This window comes from Drosophila persimilis, unplaced genomic scaffold (assembly GCF_003286085.1).
Source record: "Drosophila persimilis strain 14011-0111.01,24,50 unplaced genomic scaffold, DperRS2 tig00000520-arrow-pilon, whole genome shotgun sequence".
NCBI lineage: Eukaryota > Metazoa > Arthropoda > Insecta > Diptera > Drosophilidae > Drosophila > Drosophila persimilis.
The window spans coordinates 1,827,237-1,840,377 of record NW_020825317.1 but is presented as its reverse complement, the minus strand read 5'-3'; the positions used below and the strand labels follow the sequence as shown (position 1 = coordinate 1,840,377).

At 45.1% G+C, this 13,141-nt stretch overlaps 1 protein-coding gene across 2 annotated transcripts in view; it reads right to left on the bottom strand.

Annotated features, from left to right (window-relative positions):
* Positions 1-13,141, bottom strand: part of LOC6602686 — a 62,274-nt gene that overhangs the window by 47,622 nt on the left and 1,511 nt on the right. The gene's annotated exons all lie outside the window — the stretch shown is intronic.

Here is a 13,141-nt window from a genome sequence, read left to right as displayed (position 1 = left end):
ATTTGGGTAATTAGCCAAGTTTCAATAATTTTGAAAATAACATCGGGACATAGCATCGGGAACTGTTCCGTGGAAATGCCCTTATTGGGTCGCCATGGGCAATATTTAAGTGTTCTGCAAAGCGAGCTGTTATTCTAAAAATCAAATGAGGCCAAAAAATCAAAAGCATTTACAAGAACACCGATAACATTCTCTTTGTTTTCATATTCAAAAAAAAAAAAAAAAAAAAAAAAAAAAAAACAATAAATCCAACAGCGATAAAAAAACACCAGACATCAATTGTTATTGAAAAAGTTTATTCTGGCAATTTTTTACGGGTTCGCTCGTAAAATAAAATCCGCAGAAAAGACGAAACAGCAATAAGAAGAAACGAACTCTAGGCGGGAGCCGAAGTTTTGATGCTCTTTCCAGATTGGGTGTATCTATGTAATGATAAAAATGACAGAAACCGGCGGCTCCGTCGCATACTCGTTTAACTAGGGCATTTCCACCATGCCAATAATAGATTTCGATATTCTTTTCATACTTTTCATATAATTCAACCGATTGACAAATAATTTCATTAACTTTGATCTTAAAACCTATTAGAATGATCATGATTTCGTTTACAATTACCTCTCTCTAGTCTCTCTATTACTATTACTAGTCTCTCTAAAATATTGAACTGCGAGTCTGAGAGAATCTGAGAGATCCCAGAAAATTGGCCCGATCTCGGGTAGTTTTTCTCTTTTGTTAGCCCGCAATTTGGTAGTAGATGCCTGCGCAGATTTACAATAAAAAAAAGGAAATGTATGTAGTTCTTCATAGTATATAATCAGAGGAAATGCTATACATATCTTATAGTCCTAACCAAGTCGCAGAGTTTTGCCATTTTGTAGCCCAACCTCAAGAACCAATCGTGTTTTCTGTAACGAAATGTCAGGTCATAGTTTGGCTTGTATCTTTAGAAACGATCATTCGATCGTATAGAGGGCAGGGCATCCAATTACTATTCAAATAGAAGAACATTTTTTGTATTCCATTTTCGAACATTTTGTTCTACGAGACATACACATGTATCTATATACTTTAAGTGGTCGGGGACGCCTGATCCTTTGCGTTACCGTCAATTGGTGAACCTCCGCTCCCTCTGCCAGGGAACAGGAACAACATCAACATTAACCGTTCGAAGTTAAGCCTTTCAACAGTCGCTGTCTCTTCTTAGGGGTTTATTTTGCCAACTTTGTTTTAATTGCTTCAACTGGTTCATCGCATCGGCCGCCGATGCTGCTGTTTGGTTAATTATAGCAATGGCAACAGTGGCGGCCAGATATCACGCATACGCCACACTGCCCGCCGGTGATCTCAGCTGTTAAAGGCATACTCGGACAACAGAATAACAGTAGCAGTAGCAGTAGCAGTGGCAGTAGCAGTAGCAGTAACAGTGACGTAACAGTGCCGCAACAGTAACGTAACAGTACCATAACATAACAGCACAGACAAACTAAATGAGAGCCTTAGGTCTAGCCGCTGTTGTTTAACAGGGGAGTAGGCATGTGCCCGAGGGGAGTGCGAGTGTGTGCACGTGGAGTGGGCGGTTAGTTTTCGTTCATGGGGGCTCTTCTAGGACCCAGCCGTTGCCAAAGAGCGGGAGGGGATTACTTGAGGAAATACGTATGTAAATAGATGGTATCTTAGCTCGCACGCCATTCTCTTCGATCCATTCGATCTCTCTCTCTCTTGCTCCCGCTCCCGCTCCCGCTCCCGCTCTCTTTCTGCTTCTCTTCTGCTTCTTCGTGCACTTAGTGGTAATTTGGCGCGTGTCTGTGGTCTGTGCTGTCTGTGTGCTGTCTGTGTCTTCAAATCGCCGTTTAGTAGATTATGCAAAGTGCTCGACTGTTCGGAGCGGGGCAAGGTAGTCGAACAAGTGGGTGTGTGCGTGTGTTTGCATATGTTTATGCTTAGCCCGCCAACAGCACACACACACACACACACACACACACACACATGACCGGAGAGCGAGAGTGTTCATTGGGAGAGGGGGATGGGGAGGGGGGGGGGGCGGGTCAGCGGCAGGTGCGATTGTTAGTGGTGATAAGGGCCACAAAAAGCGCGTTTCGCTCAAGTTTTCTTTGAATATTTGGAACTTCCGGGGCAGGAGACTCCTCCACATGAATGATCAATCTGCGTGTGTGTTTGTGTGTGTGTGTGTGTGTGTGGGTGTGTGTGTGTGTGTGGGTGTGTGCCTGGGGGATCTTGCTGTTGGCATCACGTGGAAGCAAGTGGCTGATAAGAGCATGAATAACAACAAACGTTTATCAATTCTCTGTTTGCTCTTACACAGTAAATATCTCGGACATTGTCGATTATCGCGTCGAAGCGGCATCACTTTAATCAAACTACATGAATGGGGCCACACCCACACAACCCACTGATGAATGGCCGAAAGCAGAGTAGCAACAACATCGTGACTGCCCCAGAGCCTTCAACTAATTAGCACATGTGGAATCTACTTCGGGAGCTGCCTCCTAAACGGACAGAGCACTACATGCTACTGGTGTTGGGTTGCCCGCCAGTTGCTCACTTCGTCACTTCGTGAGTGAGCATCAGTGAGCATCAGCGAGCATCAGCGAAACTAACTGAGCAACAAAACAAGTGAGAGAGCCCCTGAACAAGGAACAACTTTAGCACAAGAGCACAAGGCAACAGTCGCCAAGTAATTGTCACTCGGTAGGTGACTACGGGTCTGTTACCGAAAGAGCTACTTGCACCAAAAATTCTACGCAAAATTCTAGATGAGTTGCACATATCCCATCCTATACTCTTCGAGTACCGCTCCAATGTTGAATAAAGACTCTCGATTTGTTATAGCGGAATGTGTACCAATTTTCATTGTCAAAAAATGAGTTCAGGGTAAGGTAAGGTTCAGGTCAAAATCACTTAGAGACGGGACGTGATGGTATACCGTAAAGGTCTGCGAAGATTCAGATGTTGCTCGGATGTTCCTTGGCAGTAATTTTAAGATATTTACATGCATATGTACATACTTACATACATATGTGCATGCCGCTTTGCTCCTCTTCCTCTGAGGAGGCTCCGGGAGTGTGCTGGTGTACCCTCAGAGCGGTATGGTCTGAGATCCTGAGATCGCCTTCAGATCCCGTTGAAAATTTTATATGTGCTATTGGATAAAGATGCCCCCCACAGATACGAATACCCGATCTAGCTTCGTAAATCAGGCGTGCGATCGGACAGAGAAAACAAAGACAGCCACAAGCATCGAACGGGCAGCTTTGCAGCGGCTGTTGTTGCTTGTTTGTCGGACATTTAATATGTCGCATTTACCATTTCGTCTAAGATTATAGGTTTATGCTAGACTGCCTTGAGATGGCCATGCGACGGCGACCTTAGCTCTGACGTGCACGACACGTGTAACACTCGAGCCGTACAAGGGGAAAATTGGTCAGCCCCGCTCTGTGGCTGAAGCGATGATGCGACGATGCGACGATTCGGATCCTGAACCACATCAAACCAGATCGCAGATCGAGCGGAACAGCAAAAGCATTTTCAGGTTTCGATACTCCACGATCAGATCTTCGGGCTTAGCGAGGGGGCTGGGAAAACAGGGACATTTCTTGGCTTAATATGCACAGGTTATACACTTTTTAGATACATAGTTCAATGTTAGAGAGGCTTTGAGGCAAAACTTTCAGCAAGAATCATCTTTCATAGGAGAAAATACCGAATAGGTGAACATTAGCTTATTTTAATGGGTTTAAGGTCAAAGTTTAAGAAATCATATGTCGATTGGTTAAATTAGCCGAGTTGCAATATTCTTAGAAAATGATATCGGGACACCAGCATTTGGAAATGTGTTTTTACTGGCTTTTAATTTGTTGGCCTCGGCGGATTTTCGCGGTACACGTATGTACCTTTGTACCTGGTCGTTGTCCGGGTCTGTCTGCCTGTCTGCATAGGGTAATTTTTGGCTTGGAGTGTAGGACATATGTACATATGTATGTATGTACATATGTGTCTGATATGTACAGGCTTACAGGCGTGCACACATCTGTGTGTACGTATCTTTATGAGCGGGGCGTGAGTGCTAGTGCTACGATCCAGTGGGCAGACCCTGTAACAGAAGACGACGACGACGACGACGGTACTGTCTGATAAGATTTTGTTTACTTTTGTCGGCGCTGCCTCGCGCGCTTCTCCCGATTTTCGGCAGTGCCAAGAAAAAGAGGAAGCACGACAAACCGTCTGACAAGTGCGAAGAGAGAAGACTGAGAGAGAGATAGGGGAATAGGGGAATAGGGGAATAGGGGGACAGGGGGATGAGCTCCGACTATAAAATGCCCACTCTGAATGTTCTGGATTCTTCAAAAGTTCTCATATAAATATTTATCTGATCGAGAAAAGTTTGGAGCGGTTTGCACACAATATCTGTGTTACATTTTCCCTGGGCTGAGTCTCCTACATATGCATGCACAGGTCCCTGCGGCCCAGGAACCAAATTTGGTTACTCCAGCTCCTGGAGCCAGGAAAAAACATGCGAACATATATGTATATAAAGAGACCGGACAGGACAGGACAGGACAGGGATAGATGACTCGACGGATCAATGACTCTTGACTCATAGACTTGGAGGACTACATATGTACATATATGTATGTATGTACATATATACATATTGGCATTTCCGCACGCTCTTGATGTCCGAAAAAGATTTTGCTTTTACACGGAAATGGCCATATGTCTAATGCCGCCGCCATACCGCCCCGCGAACACAGTATACCCTGGCACTGTTTTCGAGTAGCGGGCATCAGACAGAGGCCAGAACACGGCACGGAACCAACACATGCACATGCGACCGCATGTGAGCGCCTTGAGGTGTGCGTGTGGAGCGTGATTCGATTCGATTCGATGCGATGCGATGCGATGCGATAACTATGACGAGCATTGCGACTCGGATTCGTATTCGGATTCGGATTCGGCTTCGGATTCTGTTTCGGCTTCGGCTTTCTGGATGCGAAGCGAATCCAGCTGGGGGAGGAGCTGACAGACCCAGTCAGACCCAGAGGCCTGCGATTGAGGCAACGCAAAATACTTTGATTGAGTCGAGTCGAGTCGCTGCGGCTGGTTGTTGTTGTTGTTGTTTTGTTCGCTAACGTCACGTGACATGCGCGTGCCTCAATTCTCTGACGCGCTCCGCTCCTAATCGCTCCTTTATTTGTTTGCCCTCTTTCTTTCGTTATTTTCGTGTCACGTTGCTCTCGCTGCTCCTCCTAGAAAATATTTTCGATTGGTCTCGTTTTGTTAGTCCCAGAACTCCTTAGGCGTGAGCCTCCGACCTCCGCATAGGCATTTTTTATTCGGCTTCAAATTCTGAGGGAGCCAAGGGAAAATCTCGACACCTCGAATCTGGGTAAATTTGGAAACGAAAGCGAAAACTCGGAGATCGAATCTGGAATCTAGATGAATGGAATTCTGTGCCACCAAACTTTTTTCGATTTTCACGATCGCTGGTGTGTTCGCCCTTTATGGAATGCTCGAAATTAAGTGCGAGACGGCGGCATGGCCTTGGGGACTTCGATCTTCGCCAAGTTATCTTGGTCTTTTTGATGCTCTTAAATAAAAATAAAAAAAAACAAACAAACATTTGGCATTCCTACAAAGCCAATGTACGATATTTACTAGATTTTGAAACAGGATCAAGACATTCTAAGATTTCGCTAAGACTTCATTTTATATTTCCACATGCAAAACAGATCTACAAAGCGGAAGGAACAACGGTATGGATATGCCAACACCCATAGATTCCAGTGGATCTAATCGTTGGGAATCGTGAGGTTTATGCGGCTCAACAAGCCAGGGCTATCCAGGGCTGCCCCGTGGTACTCCCGAAGAAACCTTGACTGGTGAGAGGGAGTTTCTGAAGAGGACTCTTTGGGACCTGGAACAGAGATAGCTAGAAATCCATCTAAGGTACATTTTGTGTGCTGGAAGGAAGTGGTTTACTGATTCGAATGCTTAACATCCGTCTGCAAGGTACCTTGAAAGCCTTTAATGGTGACAATACACAAATAATTAAATGTATTATCCATACTGAGTTGGAGATATAAGTGACTTGCAGAGGTGTTGCAGGTGCGGAGCTAAACCCCTCTCAAACATTTTAGGAATAGCGGGTAACTTTGATATACCTCTATAGTTCGTTGCATCAGACTTGCTGCCTTTTTATGGAGAGGAATTGTGAACGATTCCTCACAAATAGTGAGTGAATAGTGGGTGAATAGGTTAAGCAAGGGCCCGCTTAGAACCTCCGAGCGGTGCCTGAGTACACAGCAGGGAACTCCGTCAGGACCCACTAGTCGAAGATCATGAAGCAGCAAGCTTTTATTTAGCAAGGAACTGAAAATGCTGTTCGACCTCGGTAAACCGTAGGGGTACGGCTGACCAGAGCAGCTTCCCTGAGAATAGGTGGTTTGGAAAAATTGGGCAAAAAGATCGATGACGTATTGAGAAAGGATAGCGAGAAATACGATGAGAATACGATAGATAGCCTACCCGACCAATCCAATAGGATAGCCAGGAGTAGTATGGTAGACGTCTTCGGGTATACAGAGCGGAAGGACTCGGATCCGATACAAAGCACAGAGCAAGCAATCAACGCCAGGAATTTTTCACATGGTTGACTTGAGACAGGGACAGGAACAGGAAAAGGAACAGGTCAAGCAAGCCGTCAAAAAAGTTATTAAACTCGTTTACCGAAGACCAAACAGTACCTGGCACGTTGAAGTCACCAAGAACTAGCATATGGGATTTATCTCATAGCGAGGAGTCACTCCTATACCACACACCACGTGGGAGCGGGAGTGGGAGGGGGAGGGGGAGTGGGAGTGGGAAGTGGAGGCTGCGATTGGCGCAGGCCCAGATCGCAAGATGACTGTGGCAGCCGGCTATAAAAAGAGACCCTCGACAGCAACGAGTGTCATTCGTGTGAAGGACGTGAACGCGAGTCAATCCGAGTGCGCGGAAGTCAGTGAGTGAATGACGGGGTGCAGCAAGGTCTATTGTAAGTCCTTGCCACCACTTGCACCGCTTCCCTTTCAGGAAGCCCCGATTGCCCAGGCTCCTATAGGAGAGTAGAGCGTATCGCCTGGTCCCAGCAAACGCGAGTCCTAAGCTATCTGAATCGACGGGTCAGTCCGGGCGATCGGCCGAGCATTCCTAGTTCTAGGTGGAAGCATACTGTACCCTGCGATATCCACGATCATTGTCACACGCTGGTGAAGAGTACTCGTGGAGCCTCGAAGAGTATAGGGTACACAACGAAACAGCGCAGTTGTCAAAGGGTTAAATGGATATCGTACTGGATTGGAATAGAAAATTGAGCAGCAAAACATTGCATAAGATCCAGTGAAATGCCAGACGGTTCCAGGCTACGAAATTTGAAGGCGGTTTTGTATCAGAGCTGGGCTCATCGGACGATTAGTGATCAATTAACTAGTTCTCGATCAGTAATTACCCGTAGCTCATCGCTTATATGTTTGACTCGAGAGTCTTTCGAAACTTTTAGCTGTTGCCAGACCTTCCCTGGACTCGAAAACGATTGTTCTTCCCGATTGCCGATTCCCAGCTGGAATGTTGCGATGTTTGTGGGATGGTGACGAAACGCCCAGTGACCCAGGTTCCATCGATTCATTCTCCATCATGCTTGCCGTTCCCGCTCCGGTTCCCGTACCCTATGGTACCCGTGCCACCATGCATCTATCATGCATTTCGATTAATCTCCACGCGAAACCGGCTGTCGGGGGACTCACCTGGATGACGATACAACGGCATCGCAGCGACAGCCCCTCGTTGCCGGCAGCCCCAGCCCAACATCACCTACATACGTCACTGCAAAAGTCAGAAGAGTTTTTCACCTATCGGCATTTCCGGACCACTCTATGAGAGCGACCTTGGCCGCTGCCACGGGGATTCTGAGAGGGGGGTTCTGTAGAGGGGCTTCTGCTCTAAATTAACTTCTACGAAACGCTTTACCAGAGTTGTGTTTTGGCCTTCAACTAACAATTGTCGTTCGGCGCCTCCCCCCCACCCTGCTGTAGTTGTTGCAGTGGAGCGGAGTGGAGTTGGGGGGCTGGTAATCTAGCAGCGTAATGGTATATAATGACTTAGAAAATGACAATAACAAGTACTAATAACGCTACGTTCAAGTGTTGCGACTATTCGATACCTCGATACCTTTTTCTTATCTTTTTGGAACGTAGGCTTTTCTAAACCTTAAGAGATCCCGTCACATTCCATATTCTTGTTTTCCACGGCCCTAGACAATGAGCCATGAAACCTGCTGTACATTGAAATAGTGGTAATAGTAGTTCAACTCAAATTTGAACCTACAATTCGTTGGATGCCTTGCCCTGGCCTGGCCTGGCCTGGCCTGGGTCAATAAGGTGCTGCCAACGTTTCAATAGGATTTGAGTCAATAAATTTTGAGCCACTTGCCAAAACTTAGTTCCGGTTGACGGCTCTGCAGTTGCTGCACTGCCTGAAAAATTTGTCCATAAGATTTCGATGCGATTGAGATCCAGTCACTGGCTAGAAATGGGAAAACGTCCCAGCGTACTTTCGGGTGTGTGTTTGGATTATAAACATTTTTGAATGTGCGCTAAAATACGCATTTTGGCCAGATACGCCAACACCAGCGTTCGAGACACTCACCCAGCCCACACGAGCTGCTAATCGGGTTTCACTGGGTTTCTCTGGAGTCCTTCTGACTACGTAATAGCTCCCGAGAGCACCTCGCTCTCGATCAGCCCAAGGAATGTTTCGTCACTGTGGCACAGGCGTGAGTCGTGCACCGGCACATGGGAACATTCTCTGACTCAGACGCGTAGCTTTCTAGGCAGAGCGGACTCTTCGAGGACATTGTAGGCTCGGTCGTGCTCCAGCGCACACTTCAACCATCCCCTAAAAGAGTCGTTTTTCGCATGCCACCCCGGGGTTCAGTCTACTTTTTACAGTTACTCCCAACCACCGTCTCCCCTGCTCAAGCAAAAATCAAAAATACCCTCGATGGAGCGCGGCTTAGCTAGAATTTAGGTGCAGAAACTATTTGGCGACCAGCCCATGTCTTCGAATTAAAAATATGTGTGCAAATTTACATATCTATTAGGTCTGGACTATGTTGGAATGTTCCTCGATCCTTTCAAGCAAACTGCATTTCAGGGTCTGTTGGATGGCCCCAAAACGGATTCCGGAATTCCAGAATTCCCGAATTCCCGAATTCCCGAATAATCGGGTAGCCAACAAGGTTTAAGTTGGAAGGCTGTCTAGTCCAGGTTTTACCTGGTTCCCCACAATGACTGCGAGCATGCATGGGGTACTATTCACCAAGAAAGATACGAGAAAATTTCCCATAACCAAAGAGCCTCCTCCCTTCGTAAAAGTCAGTCCCCTCCTCCTTCTACGATGGCAATTAAAAATGCAAACCCGAGAGTGATTCTCATTGAATAATTGCGGATCGCATATCGTTTGTTCGATGAATTGGGAAAGTCTCATCGCTCCTTTGTTCAGAATTAATTTCCCTACTGCGATTGCGGACTGCGGACTGCGGATAGATCAGTGTCCCGGATTCGCGTGACTCATGGATTTACACTCAGGTGAAGCATGGCTAAACTGAACTCGAATCTCTTCAGTTTGTTACGACTCGACTCCGAGGCCCCAATAAATACTTTGATTGCATTTTATTGTCTCTCGTTGTCGCCGGGGACCAACCGCCGACAGCAGACAGCAAACAGCAGAAAGAGCCAAAACTTATTTGCCATTAATGGGACGATATGTACATATATTAATTTCGGCTCGGAGCTTATCGACCAGCCGGCATTACAATGGCCTTTATTTGGGTATTTTTATTCGCTTGTTTGTGAGCGTTTTAACGGTTCAGATCCATATTTGCAGCACGAGAGAAGGGACAACGGGGCGAATGCCCTGGGAATGACACAGAAAAGTGGGCAAACGAGTAAGCCTCGATCAGGCAAGTCAAGTCCCTCGGAACAGATTGGATATGGGGCATGGGAAGCCGTCGACTAGTCGACTAGGGATAGTCTCGAGGGGCATTTATTCACGGTCAGGCATAATGCTGCGAAGACAGAAAACTAAACAACCCCTCACCTCATATTAATGTACCCTTTGCTTAAATATCCATTAACGGAAATCGAAATGGAAGAAGCACAGGCAGGGGCACAGGCAACGAATTTAATCATTTTGTTTTGAACGCGAGACACATTTGAATCGTGCATCGACGGGGGCAGCCAGCCGGGGATGTCGGCAGCAAAGTAGTACCGAGGGGCTGAACAGGCGCACTCGACACACAAACACACACACACACACACACACACACACACACACACACACACACACTCAAAATAATAAAAAAAAAACACGTGGCTTTGGGGTGACAGCGCAACAACAAACAAATTGAGGTGGGCTCGCAAAAAAACAAAAACAAAAAAAGGCAAGAGATCAAAACAAGAGAGAAGAGTAGAGCCAGGGGTAGAACAGAAGAGAGATTCAAGTTGAAACTTTTTTGTGGGAAAGCCAACCTCATCAGCACGAAGCAATGAGACAAAGAAGGAGAAGGAGAGGGAGAGGGAGAGGGAGAGGTAGAGGTAGAGGTAGTCGAAGACGAAGACGGAGAGCAGAAGTGAGCGCAAAGTACACACATGCATACACATGTACAAAGGTACAATACATTCAATGAGAGATAAGGTCCCCGCTCTTCGGGTAGAACAACCCTATGGCAGCCACTCTCTCCGATCTCTTTCTGTACGAACACATCCCACATGCCGAAAAGTCTACAAACCTGTTGATGTATTGGTGGTGATGTTTTGCTGGCGCTCATCAATAGAGGCTACAACATGCATACATGCATACATATGGGTGTACATATGTATATCGCTGCATCGGAATCGGCATCGGCATCGGCATCGGAATCGGCATCGGAATGTCGTATGTAGCTTATTTGCAGTATAGACTTGGACTGGCGCTGCCATTCATTATTTTTTCAATTTAATACCAGGCACTGCCCCGCCCCACACCACAACAACAACTCTAACACTAGCACACACTGGGCGAACAATGGTACATACATACATATGTACATACATATACATATGTACATATGGTGTATAGTGTAGAGGAGAGTGTGTGTTGGCAGAGGGGAGGGGGGACACGAGTAAACTATAATATTGTCGCATCAACAATAGCAAATAAAACGATTTTCATACATAATTAAATTGATTAACTAACTTGAAATTATTCAAGTCGTCGTCGTCGTCGTTGCCGTCGATTGCCGTCGATTGTCGCCGTCGGGCTTTGAATACCAAAACAGCCCGAACGCTGAATAGCAACAAAAGCAACAGCAACAACGATGATCATTAACTAATCTAGAGAGCAGAAAATTGTATTAAATTAACCAACTTGAGTGTGGAGTGGGTAGGGGGGAGAGAGCGAGGGCGAACAAAACAATTGCTGACTCAATTCTAGTCACGAGACTTCCAATGCAATTAACAGACAGACAGATACTCTTTGAGTATCGGGTATAAAAAAGTCCGAATAAGACGGATTTTCGAAATTATAAAGATTTTCCATTATAAAGAAGCCCTTTGATCAGCCCTATAATATGTCGATTTTGGGCAACTATTCTTTTCCGAGATTTTTGCGAAAAATACCAAGACAGTCGCAAGGGACAAAAATATACGTGGTCTTGCGGCGATCAATTCAAACCCGGATTTCGGCGAAAGTAGAGGCAATATATTGATGCGAATTTCTGATAAATCTTTTGCATAGATGTCCCTTTATAATGGTTTTAATTTCACGCAAATATGATTTGAATCTGTAGTTTTTTTTTTTTTTTTTAATTTGATTTAGCCTCTGTGGCACGGGACCAAAAACTTTATAGAAGTTAAAAGATTGCGATTTTTTTTTAGACAGTTAAATATGTAGGAGAGTCTTTGTGGTGGAACTTTCATCAAGAATCGTCTGTCTTACTAATAATAATAATAATAATAATAATAGAGAAGAACCTGACTAAGTCTAAAGAATACAAAAAAATACCTCAAAAATTAAAAATTAACTAGGTATGTATATCTCTTATTAGGATTTAATAGGATTTCACATGAAAGGTATGTCAATTGGTTAAATTCGGTAAGTTTCAATCAATCTAGAAAATAATATTGACATAACGTGCGTGCATATACGGATATGTGTTTGTATTAACATTTAATTTGTTGGTCTCAGTAGTCCCTTCCATGGAAATTCCTATGTGCATAAATGCAAACATAGTCTGTGGGTCCATGCATATGGATCCGTCCTGGGGGCTGAAGTATACGGTTTCGATTTAAACTGTCCGATCTAAATCATATTTGGGAAGTGGTATGGAGAAGCTATTGCAGAAACCATGTCCAGAATTACCGTTAGTACCTGCACATATGTACATATACAAACTATGTGTGATGACAAGCTTAGATAAGCACAGTAGGACACACTCTTTACACTTTGTGCCCTGCAATAGGGGAATATGCAAATGGAAGCTCGCCACCCGTTTCGCCACCTGCCCAGGTGACATCCCGGTGGCATACTCGTGAGTATGTACATATGTATGTACATGTGTACATGTGTACATATGTACCTGAATGGAAGGGGCAAACATTTAATTCTATAATGAGAATTAGACGGAGCAAACAAATGGCTCGGGATAGCGGAATTGGTGGAGACAGTGGAAGTGCCTTCCGAAGGAGCCGAGAAATGAAATACTGAGCAAACAGCGAAAAGGAACGCAGTAAACGATTGGGGCCATTTACGAGTACACACATACATATGTAGATATGTATGTATGTGTGTGTGTCTTCAACTGTATATGCAGCAACAGTTATCATCTATGTTGCTGTTGTTGCCACGTGTAGCATTGAACATTGGAATTGAATGAAACAAACAGAAGCAGGAGCCCAATGAACCCATGCTCACTGTTTTGCCTTGGAGAGTGAGCATTAAGTACTGGCTAAACAAGGGAGCACCCTGGCCTGACTGGATCTAAATGAGCCAAGCCATCATGTATCTAGATATTTATGTATATAGTACATCCGTGATCAAATATGAA